This window comes from Hypomesus transpacificus, chromosome 19 (assembly GCF_021917145.1).
Source record: "Hypomesus transpacificus isolate Combined female chromosome 19, fHypTra1, whole genome shotgun sequence".
NCBI lineage: Eukaryota > Metazoa > Chordata > Actinopteri > Osmeriformes > Osmeridae > Hypomesus > Hypomesus transpacificus.
Window position 1 is genome coordinate 13,566,681 of NC_061078.1, and position 17,024 is coordinate 13,583,704.

Below are 17,024 nucleotides of genomic sequence, written 5' to 3' on the forward strand. Positions count from 1 at the left end.
AAAATAAAGGAATTGGCCTCACTGTTCCAATACTTTTGGAGGGCACTGTACATACATTATTATACTATTGTACGCTGTCATTTGTCATATCATGACTACTACTTTGTAGAACAGATCTCTTACAGAAACTGGAACTGAGTATTCAGTGTCATCCTCACTTGTTGTAACAAGACGGACATAATTTAAAATTGAGTACATGTTTTGTCATTTGTTTGCGTACAGAACGTGTTTTATAATTGGTTTGTCTACAGATTAGAACATGTTCTACTTGGGGTTGTATGGTTACAGAAGAGGGAGGACGTTCTTTTTGAAACACTGTGAGAGGAAGTTCCAGGAACTGAGAGTCTTAAGAAAGTGTGATGTCATCTGTTCACGACACGGACCCTGTTGCTCACATTTGATCTGTCATGCTGAGTCATATTTATGCCTCCAGCAGAAGACTTCTGGGACAAATGTAGACATGTTAAGAGTGCAGTGCAGGTTTCTATCTCTACACACCAAATTGTAAGTACTGGATAGCTTTGCCACTTTTAGCATTGAACTTCTGAAAAACAGAGGGGGCTACACTAATCAACACCTTGAACAAATCAATTTGTAGACTTGGTAGTTTGAATGTTCAACATGATTATTTTAAATGTTGAAATGAATATATATATTTTGTAATCATTTGACCTATTCTACCTTTGTGTATTGCATGTATCCAATTAGTTTCAAAGCATGCATTGTTTATGAATTTCCATTTTCTGGAAGCAGAAGTCTACAGCCTGGCACTGTATTGGGGAATTGGATCAGCCTGTACCTGTCATAAACTGTCAGGCTCACTACCAAATCACCTCACGTAACAAGGCAACATATAACAAGTTCTCAACACTCACAAACACTGATAAATTCAATGTTTACTATTTGTAGTGCAAATACAAACACACTGAACACAGATTTCTCGACCACATTGGCTGTTAATTAAACCCATGCTCCTGTCAGGGGTGGGAAATGGAAAGTGATTGCATGAGGTTGTAGATTGGGCTGATATAAAATATGTTATTGTGGACAGGAAGATCCTGACACAGTGACCAGAGACAAATGAAATTAGTTTAATCAGAGATTGTCTGTGGATTATTTATACACTGACAGACAATGCTTACAGTAATATCTACTAATATTCTTGCCATTTCCTGTCTGTTGATGAACCCATCCTTTTGAGTTGTGATAACCTTTTCAATTGATAATAAATAAAGATCCCAATAAAATGCATTTGGAACAGGAATGAGAGGCATTGAGAGCTACTGTTATTTTGAGGCAGCAATACATATTCATGTTTATGAATAATAATACATATTAATGTCCAAACACACACACACACACACACACAAATCTCTGTCATGGAATACAATGGACAATAATGAGTTTAAAGAACACATGGCGCATATTCAACTCCAATGTCATCTCTCTCAAACCCAAATTGGGAGTTTGGTTGGCTGGCTTGTGCATGATCCCTGGCTATGGAACTGGCTTTTTCATAATCAGTTCTTATTATCCGCCCCGTTCTTCTTCATTATCTGCCATCAAAGCAGTTGTATAGATTTTTCTATACCCCAAGACTCCTGCAGCTGTGTGTCTGGAGGGTGTTCTTTAATCATTCATCAGTGGAAAATGAGCCCAGCTGTCTGGCTGTGAGCACCCAGCTACTCTAAGCTAATAAGGCCCTAAGTGACAACCATAATGGCATGTATATTAGCTCATTACGAGAGCAGATTCATGCTTTTTCTGTGCGTGTTTGTGGTAAGCATTTGACAATCTGGTACAGGTTTTGATACATTTCAGTATTGATTTTGATCCGGTAAATATTTAGATCAGATGCCTACACCTTTCTAACATAAATCCAATAATGTGCATGTGCAGCTGTTTTAGTGTCTGAAATCACCACCTGCCTTACATCCTTTCTATCCCTTGATTTTATGCTGAATAGGACAGTGTATTTCATGCACAACTATGAGGAACTGGAGCAAAATCATGCAGTTAAAGGATAACACATTCTATTTTAACAAGTTAAATCTCCCGAGTGCTTTGCTATATCAGGTGACCGACTATGCAGTATGCTTGTATGCTGAATAGGGAGTTCTGCTCTACTAGACATGAAGGTCAGAACATAAACAGCACATAGCAGACACAACTTAATTAGTTGTCATCTCTGCGACAAACTACAAAAATCTGCTGTTTTACACATTACATTATACATTATATTGACCCTCATATGAGAGCCCTTGCTCTCGCAAGGAGTAATGTGGGAGCCGAACATATGCAAATTTCATTTTGCTGCAAGCCAATACAAAGAGGATGGAAGAAACAGGAAGACCGATGATAGAGACTTTTTATGCTTATCAGCAACATACATCAGTGCTTGGCTAGGACAGACGCTTTATCTTTACTCTCCAGCCCCAGAACAGACGTACTAGATTAGGAACATTAATGAATAAAAGTATAGTCAAACGTTAGATGTATAGAACATCAGAAATACTTATTTTAAATAATCTCAAGCAAGAGTTACAAATTGTCTGCATTGGGAGTTGTCGGAACACAGTTGACCTTCTGAATCACCAGTAGATGGTGCTGCAGTGTTCTCGATGACTGTCTGTAGCTCTTGGTGAGCTTGACTGAATGCAGGCTTGCACTTGTATGAACACCTCAAGGACAAGAGGAACGCAGCAGAAATAGAAGTCACAAGATGGATCACAGACAGTTTAGGCACTTATGACCTTGTAACCCACTATGGTTTGAGAAATGTTGATCTCTGGAGATGGAATGTTGGAGTTTGACAGTGTGGTGATGGGAAGGCAGTGTGACGGCCTGTGTTTGCAGAGGTGGAGATCCTGCCTGGGCCCCAGGTCAGTGGATTTCACACTCCCCTGAAACACTCACAAGGAGAACGTGCAGGAACACAGTTGTATTTTCCTAATCACCATGCCGTCCGTCCGTCCGTCCCCGTCCTCAACACTCTTACTCTCTCGTTCTCTCTTCCTTTATGTCTCCATCCCCCGCTTTCTCTCTCTCAAACACATGCACACATGGCAACTCACAAATATGCAAGTAAACACTGTGCTAAACTCTGAATGAGTTTTTGTGGTATGTGGTCAAAGAGCAGTCAAGTAATCCATGGCAGCATGGAAAAACACACCAAACTAAACTCCTACTTGACGAAGGTCTCAGCATGAATAGCATAATTACATTCAGAACAAAAGCCATTTGTGCTGTATAATTCATGTAAAACAGCTCATTGAAGTCCCTAGACATAGATTCGAAATTCACCTTAACTGAAATGGCCAGATTCAGCTTAATTGGCTTCCACTGTGGGTATAATTTTCTCCCTAGAAAGTCACCTCATAGCCCTGACCAACTTTTATTCAATGGATGTTTTGTTTGTGGGTCACCTTGCAGGGCATCTAATTGTCTCTTCTTTAATGGCATCTAGTGTCGCCCACACATGTTGAGTTGCAGGGAGGAGAGGAATTGAGGGCATGGGGTCATAGTTGACAGACAGGGGCAGTCGCCACCATGCTCCCACTGAGTGTGTGTTTAACATTCCACTCACACAACTGCCTGGATATGCTGAAACAGAGCACTGGCCAACATAAGATCTACAAATTGCGTTGGGGTTCAGGGACTGTGTGAGCCATCGTTGGTGAGTCTTGAGGCTGATTCCTACTCTGCTCACACATACAAGAGCCCCCCCACCTGATGGCAAGACTGAACATTATCTGGACCTTGGCATCGAGAAGAATTACTTGACTGCACAGAATTTTTGGGGCCTCCTTCTGTGTCCCCTGTGGGTGAGGTTAAAGTGTTATAAAACAGAAATATAGAAAGCTGAGTTTTCTTTTTTGGGACATTGGAACCCACTTTAATAGTGCCAGAGCAATAATTGTAATGTTATTTTCAGTGTTGCGCTACATCTCCAGCGTTGCAGTGAGGCCCATTTCACTTCCTCTGCCAAACACTGTTCCTGCAATTTACCTGAACCAACCATAAAAAAGTGGTGCCCTTGTTCTGAAAGCAAAAAATCGGTTCTTCTTGCAGTAAGACTAACATTATTATCAGGTCGTTACAAATCATTGACTCTAAACCCCAGGACATGGAACTCAACATCAACATCATTCATTGACGACTGCAGCAGTCTTAAAGGTCCATTCCTATTTGGAACAGGACAAACATGGTTGAGAGTAGATGCATTTGATCAAATGTGAATGCTATTAAAAAAGAATACAGTGCCATTACCCAGTGTTATGGTCAAGATGTATTATACTTAATCCATATCATGGTCCCCCTGGGCCCACATGCTCTGTTCCTACTTAAGTCCAGACTGAGTCCAATGTTTTTAACACTGAGATTGTTTCCCAGCTCTGGCAGCCTCCAGCTCCTCAGCCTGTAGAGTCTGGAGCGAGAGATTCCCTCACCTCAGTGTCATTTTCACAGCACATGGCATTTAGCGCTTTCTTGAGCGCTCTATGCACTGTACCAGACCTTAAACGCCTCCAGCAGGTTGCCACTGTTTCAGCGCTCCACACAAGGAAGGTCTGGAGGGAATCCTCCCTGCCAGCTTGATCCTTTTGTCAGCCTCCAGAAGTGAGTCATCAGCAGTTCACATAATCTATGTGCCAGAGTAAACCTTTCAGGTAAGAATGATTCTAATCTGACCTTAGTATTACATGAAAAGCTGTACTGCATAAAACTGGTCAACCACCCGCTGTGACACAGGGTGACCACTGTCACATGACCACTGTCACACCCGTTAGTAAATAGCAAATACATAAATATCAGTATTATCACTCTAAACATGCAAGATCCAATTTCGGTGTTAAGGAGAAGGTTATCAACAGGACTTTGACTAGCACAACAGCCAGGTATCTGTGGGTGCAGGAAGTGAAGCAGCTGAGCACCGTGGTGGTCAGTATTCTAGAATGTACTGTTCACCCCAGCCACTGACCTCCTGTCATCTCTGACTGGGAGACGCACACCTGAAAATGCCTCGGACAACAGGTGGTCTGTGTTTGTGTCGCCCACAGCTCATCGATCAGATGTACAGCCGTTTATCCTGAACCCTGCTGCCCAGGCACCGGCTGTGACATGCTCTGTTTCCTGACGATTATATTTCACTGAGGCTCTAAATCACTCAGCTTGAACTAATCTAGATGGGGGAAGAAGTTTTCCAACAGAGATGAGATTGCAGGCCATGAAAAGGTTCTCTTCTTTTTCACTTTCTTTCTTGAGCTGACGGCCCCTCTCCTTTTCCTAATTGCTAAATATTCATCATCCATACAGGGAGAAGATTAGAATCCCAATACTGCTGATTCAACAATACAGCCAGGACTGAAATAGCCAACATTTTCCATTTTGGTAATTTGATCTCTCAGCATTAAACCACAGTAACCTTATATGCTCTGATATTCCATTACCCTAAAGTATTTCCTTAAGATTATATAAGAAAGCGGCCTTTACTTGTAGTCAATTAATATTACCATAAACACCAGAAATTTGGGTGATGTAGCATCTTTGTACCAACCGATTGCCCCATATACATATTCATCAGTATCTTAGTGACAAAATCTAAAAGAGAAATTAAATTATTTGACCGCTGTGCCTTTTCTAATGTAAGTATATTTGCTTACTACATTTCTTTGCCTTCATATCTCCCTTAACCCCCGTTCTCATTCTTTATCCAAGACACCCCCGTCTCAATCTCTCTCTCACTGGTAGAAGCTTATTGCCACTGATAGCTGGCTCCCACATGGTTGGGTTTTGTTCCTGGAGCGTGCCAAACATGTTGACAGATGTCACCCAGCGTCGGCCCAGACAGGGACAGATCCCAGCGGCACAGGGCGATGGGATGAGGGATCAGCTGAGTGCTGGGGGCATGTGCTCCAGTCAGCCTTGAGTAACGGGACCGTGTTTCACACCGCCTGTTCACCTCTGGAGGGACTCGGACCACGTCCCTCGATCCCTGGCTGCACGGTGTCCGGCCAAGCTTGTGGGGTCTGCCAAGAGAGACGAGCCTCACCGGTCCTGGACCACTGGTGCTCACACGGGTTCAGAAGAGCCCGGACCTGCCTCATATTTTTGTATTTTATATAATTTTTGTATTTTAAATTGTATTTTATACTGTAAATTAGCAACTTATATTTAATTTTATGGCAACTTATATTTTTTTTATTGTATATTTAATTTTAATTGTATTCCACTTAGTATTGCTAGTTTATGTATCCTTAGTATAGTTAGACCATATATCTAAATTTAAGATTCCTATATGTTTATTGTATGCACCTACCTGCCAATTCCTTGTCTGTGCAAACTTTCATGGCGAATAAATCCCTTTCTGATTCATATTACGGAAGTGAAGCCAAGTTTCCTTTCCTCTGCCACCAAACCACACACCACCATTCCTATTTCAGGGTGAAACTGAGAGGCTCAGGTGGTACGACATGACAGTCATAACTTACAGGGAAGAAGAACATGGGAACAGCATCTGTTATATCAAGCTGCTGTTTTACATAATTCATCTCAGGTTGAGTCAAGCTAAGATGAAATATACATTTCAGAGTTGTTTTTCCCCTCTCTATCCTTTAAGGCTACGCCAGCACCGTGTCAAATATTTTTCTGTCACCGTTAATTGGTTGAGTCATCAAGGCCAGTCTGGGCATATAAGTGGCGTGTAATCAAAGAGCTGAGCGACTCTGACAATCAATCCCGCATCTTCAGACTCCGAATCCCGGGTCCCACTAGGTGACTGAGAGAGACAGTTCCTTTGATGTTCACTGCGGTTGGGAACGCGTCGATTCAATATCTGCAACCAAGAAGGAGTGTGGCTGCTTAATTCTCTCCTTCAGTTCTCCACCATAACTCAATGTGGAAGCAGAGGACAGAACTAGAGTCAATGTTGCCCGGTGAGAAAAACACTCTATTCAGTCTCTTGAAGACATAAATCACAGATGGCGTAAACAGAAAAAAAACTGGGAAATGTTGAACACAAAGACTATTGTTCAGCCAGAGGCTTTGTATCAAGTCTTTCCAAAATGAGGAATGGACATTTCAGTAGGTAAACAAATCTTTCTCTTTGAAACTGTGATGAGGTTCTATCAGACGGTAACACGTCTTAAATCGTTCGATTCTCCAGCCACATTGTCTGTTTATCTTTTCTTTTGAGGATTGAACGTAAAATGCCAACCTATGCAGTACGGAGCATACATTTGTTGGCAATCTCTCTTTTGTTCAACAGAAATTGCTTGCTTCACAGTGAGAGAAATTGTACAGGTGCTGCTATCTAACATTGCATGGGGCTATGAGGGGGAGAGAGAAAAGATAGAAAACAATGAAATATAACTCCTGAGAGTCAGAGAAGAAGCGATAATCCTTCTAACTATTATCTTTCTCCTCACAGGAAATGTTCTTACATCGGTGAGCGTAGCCAAGCAGCTAGCCACCTGTGTGTGACTATCATGGATAAATGGTGCTCTATTCAGGGCAAGTTGTGATTCTGCGCCACGGTAGAACATTGCCTAATCTTATTTGGGATTCACACTGTATTTTCATTCCAGACATTTAGAACTTCCCAAAATAAAGTTGGACTTGCCTGCACCTGATTTCCAGAATATGATGGTGGATTGTTCCTCTCATTTGTCTGCGTTATGCTCAATGATTCAATCTTTCCTGTTCGTGCTTTCATTCTTATCCCCTAATCCCTGCTTCACAGGACACTCTGCACAGAGTGCTCTGCTAAGTATTCAGGAAGGTAATCAAGTTTCCATACTTTCCCTATGAGGAATGGAAAGGGTTAGAGTGAGGGTCAGGTTCTGCAAGCATCTATTGTTGATAGTTCTTTGATTTATTTTCAGAGTCACTGAACACAAACTTCAAGCTTAGTGGAGCAGTATGCAAAAGCGAAGCAAAGCTTCGAAGACAATCTAACCCTCCTCTGACTCAATTTGGCTTGTCCGGTTTCGATTGATTTTGTTTCCCGGTGATAAAGACCGATGGGCATATACTGAGGTCGTACTCAGAGGAGATGGTTGTGGACAAGTGTGAAAAGTTTTTGTTTCCTTGGGTGGCATGTCTTTCACTTCCTGCTCGGCCCTGTGCAGTCACTGTTTAATTAGTTTTATTTACTGTGTCAGTTTCCTGAAAACAATTTACTGTGGTTCACAGCCTTTTAACAAAGTTGGTGAATCATCATAAATACTATTTTCTGTGAATCTCAAACAAATAGTTCTGAAAGATGCTGAATTTGAGAACATTTACATTTATTGGGGCATATTACTCGGAAGGCAAACAACCACAGGCTGAAAACTAAGAATTAAGCATACTAAGAATTAAGCATACTAAGAATGAAGCATACTAAGAATGAAGCATACTAAGAATGAAGCATACTAAGAATTAAGCATACTAAGAATTAAGCATACTAAGAATTAAGCATACTAAGAATGAAGCATACTAAGAATTAAGCATACTAAGAATGAAGCATACTAAGAATGAAGCATACTAAGAATGAAGCATACTAAGAATGAAGCATACTAAGAATGAAGCATACTAAGAATTAAGCATACTAAGAATGAAGCATACTAAGCAGCTGTTTCTCAGACTGTGGCAGCCTTGGGACTCTCAGTGCTCGGCTGCATGTGAAGGACACGAAGCGTCCACAATAATGTGTCTATGAATGTGACGACCTTGATAACACTTTATTTCGTTGTTTTATTGATTTCAGAATTTCAGAATGCAACATGTCTAGAAACACTATTTCATTTGAGGTACATTTTCCAGAGAATTTGCGTAACTCGTGTTCTTTTATGAGAACCTTTTTGTGTCACTTTGATTCAGTTCTTTCATACACCCCCAAACTCAGACTCAATCATCTATTAGAGTTTATTCAGAACAGCACACATTGTTTGACAGGATTTGAAGTTCCTCTCAGTCGTGCTGATGTTGTCGGAGTGGTGTGTCACTGAGCTGTCACACCCCTGGCATTGGCCTCATTTTCTGGCTGCTCAACGGATGGCGACAGGCAAGACAGACTGGCGCTAGAGGAAGAGGGAGTGCTGCCTCCTTTAGTTGCAGTAACTGCACACACACGCACACACACACACATACACACACACATCGAACAAAGGCACACACACACAGGAAGAAAGAGAGGGGGGGAGAGAGAGAGAAAGAGGTAGAGAAAGACGAGGGAATACACTGTCTATCACAAAATATTAATTAGCTCTGCCGCAGGACAGAGATTACACCTTGCCCCTACCACCAAAGAGAGAGAGAGAGAGAGAGAGAGGGAGAGAGAGAGAGAACATAACATGATAGGTGCCTCAAGGATCAATTTGTTTGGTAAACTGCTGGACCACTCAAATTGAGAATCTGACTTCTTTACGGTTAAGTAAAATCCCCTTTACTGAGAGAAGTTCTTTAAATGTAACTCTTAGTTGATTGCCCCAAACAGTGGCCATCATCTATCATTATTTTCTACCATGTTGTCTCAGTGCTGGTAAGGGTGTGATGCCATCACAGTAACAGAACCGATTCTCAGAACCAGAAAGAAATGTTTCTGTCTCCTTTTCTCTTCTTTCTATCAGCTGGCATGGATCAATGTTTTCTACATGTGGAGAGTGTGGATGTGTGGGTTTGCTTGAGTGCTTGAGTACAACTCTGTGTCTGACTGGATGTTTGGACTGGATGTCACCCTGTAGGTAAATACATCTGCGTGTGGGTTTGATCTAGTCCCTTCCCCTGCAGTATCAAACTGTAGGTGAGAACGTCTGCGTGTGGATTTGACCTTGTCCCTTCCTCTGCAGCATCAAACTGCCTCCTCGTCTTGCTGCTCTCTCCTGACTCATAATCATTAGCATATCAAACGATTCCTGCATCTGTCGCATCCATGTTTGCAGCCAAAGAAACAACATCAGAGATGCTCAGCGTTAATAGCTCAGCTCTCATGCTGTTCAGGTCAATTGTTTTCAGCGAGGAAGAGAGTGTGAGTGGCATATCAAATAACTGACTCGTGAACACTTGTTTTTGACCCGGGTTTCAACGTCTCCTCCTACCTCATTCTGTACATTCACATTCTGTCAGACAATTCAATGGTAAAAAAGTACCATCTGAGCATGGTGAACATACTACTGCACCTGTGTCTGGGCTCAAAAGAAATTGGTAATGAATCAGTGCAAATCCATTAAATCCCATCGTGTTTTCAAGAAGAACTCCTGCAAGATATCTTGATTTACCCGCAAGAATATCACGGGTAAGTCTCTTCTGTGAAACAATCGTTTATGTGGAACCAATGTTGCACGTGAAAAAGAGCTTCATCAACACAGGCCTATGCTTGCTCGCTATCATTCTGCCCCGTGGGTGTCTTCCTCCTCTCTAGGTGGTGGTCTGGAACAATAGCTGCAAGGTGCTAGTTTGCCTGCACTGCAGGTGTCCTAATCAGTTGTGCGGCCCAGTCCCATTAGCAGGGTGACTGAGGTTGATAAGACCTGCACTGCGGAGGGTAATAGCATCCGCCGGGCGTGGAGCCGATATCACACCCAGTTCTATCAGAAATATTAATACAAAGGAAACTCAGGAGCGCTCGGTGGCCCAGTTTTCCCCATTGTGCTCAACAGATATTTGTTGAAAGCCAGGTAAAACAGTGACAGGGGTGCACACACGCACACACACACTGCCTCTGGGTGGAGGAATCTGTGGAATATTCTATCATGGAGTTTGACAGTGCAATGTACAATATTAGAGTGATTCATGTGTAATGTTGCAATGCAGCAGAAAGTGTTCACAATGACTCAATGACGTCACACGGGTAACAAGACGTAGAAAGTCCTACACAAAGGTGAACTGCCCTTTTCTGTATCTATTATGATAGAACAATGTCTTTTCTCATTGCCTGACCAACAATTGAAATCCAGTGTGGAAGGACTAGCCAAGCTCACTTTCCACCTCATATCCCTGGCCCCTTTTTGACACCGGCAAGGAAATGTGCTGACAAACGTGCTCCAGACATTTCCCTGTTTCACTTTCCAATTAGAGCACACCTTAGCTCAGCTGTATGAAAACACGGGGTCAGAGACCAAGCTGTCTTTCCTTCTGCAGTGGAGAAAACTATCATTTTTAATAGCAGGCTGCGCCTCCTCTGTCATTCCTGATAAGTACAAAAATGTAAGTAGCTAGTAGCAGTTTAAACTTTGCTGTTGAATAGATCACATGCGTTAACCAGACCAGCCTGCAAGATTACACCTACAGAATTTTCCACATTGTTGACACCAATTCAGCTGTTTGGTTCCTCATGAATGAGATGTTTACCAAGCCTATCTTATCCTGGGAATTAACACTGTAGAGATAAGAATGATAGCTGGTAGATGTGATAAAAAGGATTTCATGAAAGCATAACATCCTATTAAATATTGATGACTTCTGGACTGAGTTCTAAAGCTAGAACAAGTTATTATAGGCCTGTGAGACATCTTATCTTTGGAACCTTTAAACAGCTCTTAATATTTTGAGGGATAACAACGTGGTATATTTCAGTGTGGTTTGGCAGGATTTGTTATATTTTTGGATGATTTGATCAAGAATCAAGCAGACGAGAATACTGAAAACTAAGAAGAGTGAAAACAGATAAACAACCCTCATTCTTCTGAGTGAAGAGTTAGTTGGTTCATTTAAGGATTTCATTACACAGACCAATAAAGCACACAGAAAACTCATTTAGGCTGAGACACTCCTGAAAAGCATATTAACAAGCCTTAGAAGGGTACAAATATGACATTTGGTCATGCATCTGTTATTGCAAAACTGATGGGATTCCTATTTTGCAAATGAGAAATATAATTTTCACCTTGTAAAAAAATATGTATATAACTATGTACTAAAACTCAAAGTCAAAACCCCACTGTGAGTGAGTTTTAATAGCACAAGAAATCTCTTTTATGAGGCATATCTAATTAAGTCATAGGGGCCTTCCAAAGCATTGATGGATTCCTACTGCAATATGCTAAAGCTTACCTCTTGTATTGTGTGCACCACTGAGGAAAGCATCCAACCAGGTGCTAATAAAATGAGGCTTTCTCGCTGAGTAAATACCAGTGACTTCAACTTTAAAGGTGCGGTTTGTCTGTGAGGTAATCTATGATTAACTTGTATTTAGGTCAGTGTCTTTGATAGCAGGTTTAACATCAAACAAACCTCGGCAACATCAACAAACCTCCCATGAGATATTCTGCATATGAAATATTCAGTTCTACTAATTTGAATTAAAAATATCAATTCTGTTGAGAGGTTTCACCTAAGCTGTGTGTACACAACTTTTTATTTAAATAAAGCACTGCACTGTTTGAATACTATTTCTCTCTGGCCTTTGAGCGAGTCTAGCCCTCTCTAGCTTTGACAAACAGATGCGAAACACAGAATTGACTATCCTCATGATTTCTCCCCTCAGTGTCTTATGAACAGACTCATTTACAGACTTTATTCAAAAACTGCTGGGGTCTTTTGGTCAAAATGTCTGTGCAGATACCAGGTGACTTGAGAGAGGGCATTGAAGGAAAATGGACACCAGAGGATATTTCTCACAGCCATTATAACAGCCTGAACCTGTGGATCTTTTTATAGGAGGGAAGTCAACAGTCTTGAGGGATCATTTGTGTTCTAAAAACAAACGTAAAATATCAGAAAACATGGCCAAAAATATACCAGTCGACTGAGAGAATGGCCGAAAAATACAGGATGGCTTATCAAATAAATATGATGGCTGTTAGTAACGACATACAGTGAAATGGGTAGTCACTGTAATGGGTTCATCATTGTAGCAGGCAGTATCCATTAGCCAAAAAGGTGATATGTGTGTTGAGGGCTTGTCCTATGGGAATGTCTGAGGTCAGGGGGGTCAGATGGCTGAGCGGTTAGGGAATTGGGCTATTACAGTTTTTCTCAATTGCTAAAACACTAAAAACAATTGGCTGAACACAGTTATCAGTTGCCTGAAAAAAATAAAAATCAGTTGCCTGAACTCTATACCTTAAACCATTTCACATGGTAAAACACAATTTGCAGATCTCACAAAACTCTAAACAAATTCTCATTCTCAAAACACATTCTGCACTCTAATGCACATGTCATCCATACTGGCAACACTCAAATACAAATAGAGAAAACATGTCATTGATTAAACACAACCACTCAAAATTGATTTCACTTGTTTCAAATGATGTGACACAACCAATATAAGCCAGTTCAGAGAGCAAAAACGTTTTTGAAGGTGGGAAAATATTGCTTGTGATGTCGACTAAGTGCTCTGGCCTGACCCAGCCCAAAGAGAAGAAGATGCACATTGATCACGTTTACTCCTTAGATTGTTGTCCCTTTCAGTATTGTATACTGTAGTACAGTGCATCTTAGGCTTTATACTGTACAATGAACACATTGTATGGCCCTGAACATTGTGCTTTCCATTTGTTACAGTAACAGTACTGACTGCTCAATACATTTTGACTGGTTGCAGGTTCATAACAAAGAGCAAGAATTACAGTATCAGAGACAAAGGACCAGTTAGTGAGATGCAGGGTAGAGTACTGTATAGGGGTACAAGGAGGAGAAAGAACAAAGAGCAAAGCAGAGTAGAACATGTTTTCGTTCATCAAAAGACAATGACGGATAAATATGAAATTTGTTTTGAGATTAAAAATGTACTTTTCTCTGAGAACTACATGTTTTGAACAATGTGTTTTCTATTTTTTGTGTATTGTTTACTGACTGCTTGATAGTTGATAGGCAGATTTTCTGTGTACAGAGAAGCTTGAGTCTCTTGCTGTGGTCAAGAGGTCACGCAGCAGGTCTCGGACAATACACATATAGATAGGAGAATGTGCACTTTAACCTTTGGACAGAGCAACATGCAGATAATGGTATAAACGATGAGTGATGACTGCACCACCTGTGCGTTGTTCTTCCTATGCCTTAAGTTGTGGAATGTCTACCGTTTAAGGATATGTTTTGGTGGTTACTATATTTGTATGGTCCAGCTCATATATAATGTCTACCTGAGAGACATGTTTGTGAGTCATGCCAACCACTTTGCCTGTCGTGGTGACCTGATCCGAGCAGCTCGATTAATAAACAAAGTCAACTCTTTTTCATTGTGGTGCGTTCCTTGGCCCATCCTCCGACAGAATATTATCATAACAATAGTGTATATCATTTTGATCACTTTGTTTATGATTTGAGAGCAGTGTTTGATTTTGAGCACAGGTAAATCTGTTTTGAGGCGAAAGTGTGATTTTGAGCACAGGTAAAACAGTTTTGAGGCAAAAGTTTCATTTTGCAAGAGGATTCAGAGGTTTTGTAAATAGTGGTTGAAGATGAGGTTTTGTGTTTACAGTTTTGAGAAAATGGGTGACCGTTTCAAGAAATGTGTCTAAGCAATCAAGAAAAACTGTAATCAGAAGGTTGCCGGTTCAATTCCTGGACAATTATGTTGTGTCCTTAGGCAAGGCACTTCACCCTACTTGCCTCGGGGGAATGTCCTTGTATTTACTGTAAGTCGTTTTGGATAAGAGCGTCTGCTAAATGACTAAATGTAAATGTAAACAATTGGTAAGAGCTCTTGAGGTCTGGTTGCTGTAAAGATCATGCTGTTGATGTTGGAAGCCACATAGAAGATTACTGTATAGGTTTGTAAGGAACTATTTGCTATAAAAAATAAAAAAAAACGTTTGAATCATTTTTATCTCTAGAATGTTCCATATAAAACTGTGTTCAGGTCAGAATGAACCATTCAGGGTTTGCTGTTTGATAAGGGTTCTGTCTAAACACGGAACCCTGACGTTCTCCCACTGTAACAAATGGTTCTACAAAGATCACCTCATTTGAGATCCGAAACTGGAACTGACTGGCTCAGTAACTCGATGAATCAATCATGAAGCAGAATCCTTCTGACATCACTTGGAGTTGGTTTGATATTTCATCAGTTGCACTCCACTGAAATGATCACCGTCAAAAAAGAGACTAAATAGGAAAAGAGTAGAATAACACTTCACAGATTTAAGACTTCACAGACGCATGCTTGGATGAATCAAGCCAGAGAAAGGGGTGCCTCACGGATGTTTCCCCATCAAGCTAACATTCTTTCTGTCCTTTGCAAACCTCCGACTAAATATTCTGAGTAGATTTCCAGGCTATATTTAGCAACAACAAAGACCAGAACACATGCAAGCAGATATGACGGTATTTGTCACATAGTCCTTTTGCATGGCTCAGAGCTCTCAAGCGTGGTATTAAAAGGTCAGAGATTAATCTTGCATTTGCAGGAAATTAGACTTTGTCAGCCCTGCTCTGTTTGCATGTGCACCTCTACTAGGACTCATGGGAATGTTTGAAAAAGCTGTGACTTAATACACATTACCATGGCAACGGGAGAAACGTGGGTTACAGGAGAAGCGTGCTAACATATACTCTGAATCTAATAAAACAACTAACGGTGACAAGTAACACAAATTGTGCTTGTTTGTTTAAGTAAAGTAAAACACAACAAACAGTAAATGTGATAGAGATTAATCCATGGCTTTAGCACAGCAGTGGTATCGCTGGGTACCATGGATACAGGAATGATGAAGTACTTTTTATTTTTGGGGAAGCCCAGCTTCATATGCCTGGGTCCCGGTGGGGCCCTCTAGGTTAGGGCCCCCTGCTTCCCTCTGCCACCTTTAGCTCACATGCAGGAGAAAGAACAGACCCAAGCTCCTGTGGGACATTCACACATTCTCAATTTGAGAGTAAACGAGAATCTGACTGCCTCCGTATGCTATCCCAACCTCTCCTGGTTCCCTCGATCATACCAAGCTTGTTTTCTGCCTCGGATATATATATATATTCCTCCTCTCTGTTTTATTGCTGTGTGTCTGGGAAGGGAGGAACAGTGAATGTGCATGATTATTGAGGCACTGCCTGTCTCCTTGCCTTTCTCTCCTGAGACACCTGAATTATAGATGTGGGCAAGGGCAATGAGACCCTCTTGCACACACACACACTTTCTATATCTGTCTCTCTCCCAGACACACACACACACACACACCAAGGACACTGGTGCATTGGGTTGGGGATTCTATTTTTTACTGAGAACTCGGGAAAACATCCAGTAATAGGTGTGTTCACTCAAAGAGACAATCCTGAGAATTTGAGAGTGTAGGAACTTCTGGATCGCTTCATGAAAGACTTCTAAAAGCAGGTGGTGTCCTGCCATTATGATCCTCTCGACGGTCCGTATCTTTAGAACCCTGGGTGAGATGCCCCGGCGTCCTGTGAGAAGGGCTATGAATTTCCAATCCTCTAATCAGCATCTCACATGATATGATGTTCACTGGGACAGGAGGAGACACTGAAGCCTGTTCCTGGCTGTCTAACCAGACACAGCTCCACTGATTTGAACTTGGAACACTGTAGTGACTGTGTGAGTGTGTGCTTGTGTGTGCTTGTGTAAATGCTTGGAAAAGTAACATATGGTACATATGAATACTGAGTACGAGTATATCAAATGTCCTACCAAAAAAGAATCAGAATTCAGAATGTGAGCACACACAAAGGGACCCATATTGCGCATATTTAAAAGTGTTGGTGCAGGGAGCTTTTTGATGAAAGTGGGTTTCCCATGTATATTTAATGCCATGTCTCCCCTGGCCCAGCATGAATGTGGATGCTAATGAGGACTGGCATGTTGAAAACAGAATGTGCCACTCGTCTCCTCCCCTGGTACATAGAGCCAACAGGAACACTCGGCCCGCTCCGCCACCACTCCTGCTGCCGCCTCAATCAGGAGAGACTGGGACCACACTCCCCACTCTGGTCCTCCATCAGGAGAGACTGGGACCACACTCCCCACTCTGGTCCTCCATCAGGAGAGACTGGGACCACACTCCCCACTCTGGTCCTCCATCAGGAGAGACTGGGACCACACTCCCCACTCTGGTCCTCCATCAGGAGAGACTGGGACCACACTCCCCACTCTG

General features: G+C 41.7%; 1 long non-coding RNA gene across 2 annotated transcripts; it reads left to right on the forward strand.

The window, feature by feature from the left end:
• The first annotated feature begins 261 nt into the window (after positions 1–261).
• LOC124482323 lies at positions 262–6,163 on the forward strand. 2 transcript variants are annotated; one of them, XR_006957734.1, is made up of 4 exons: positions 264–4,667; positions 5,058–5,232; positions 5,314–5,388; positions 5,716–6,163. It is a non-coding gene; the product is annotated as an uncharacterized LOC124482323 (long non-coding RNA). The 2 variants fall into 2 exon arrangements; XR_006957733.1 differs by having other exon boundaries at positions 262–5,232.
• Positions 6,164–17,024: the final 10,861 nt, after the last annotated feature.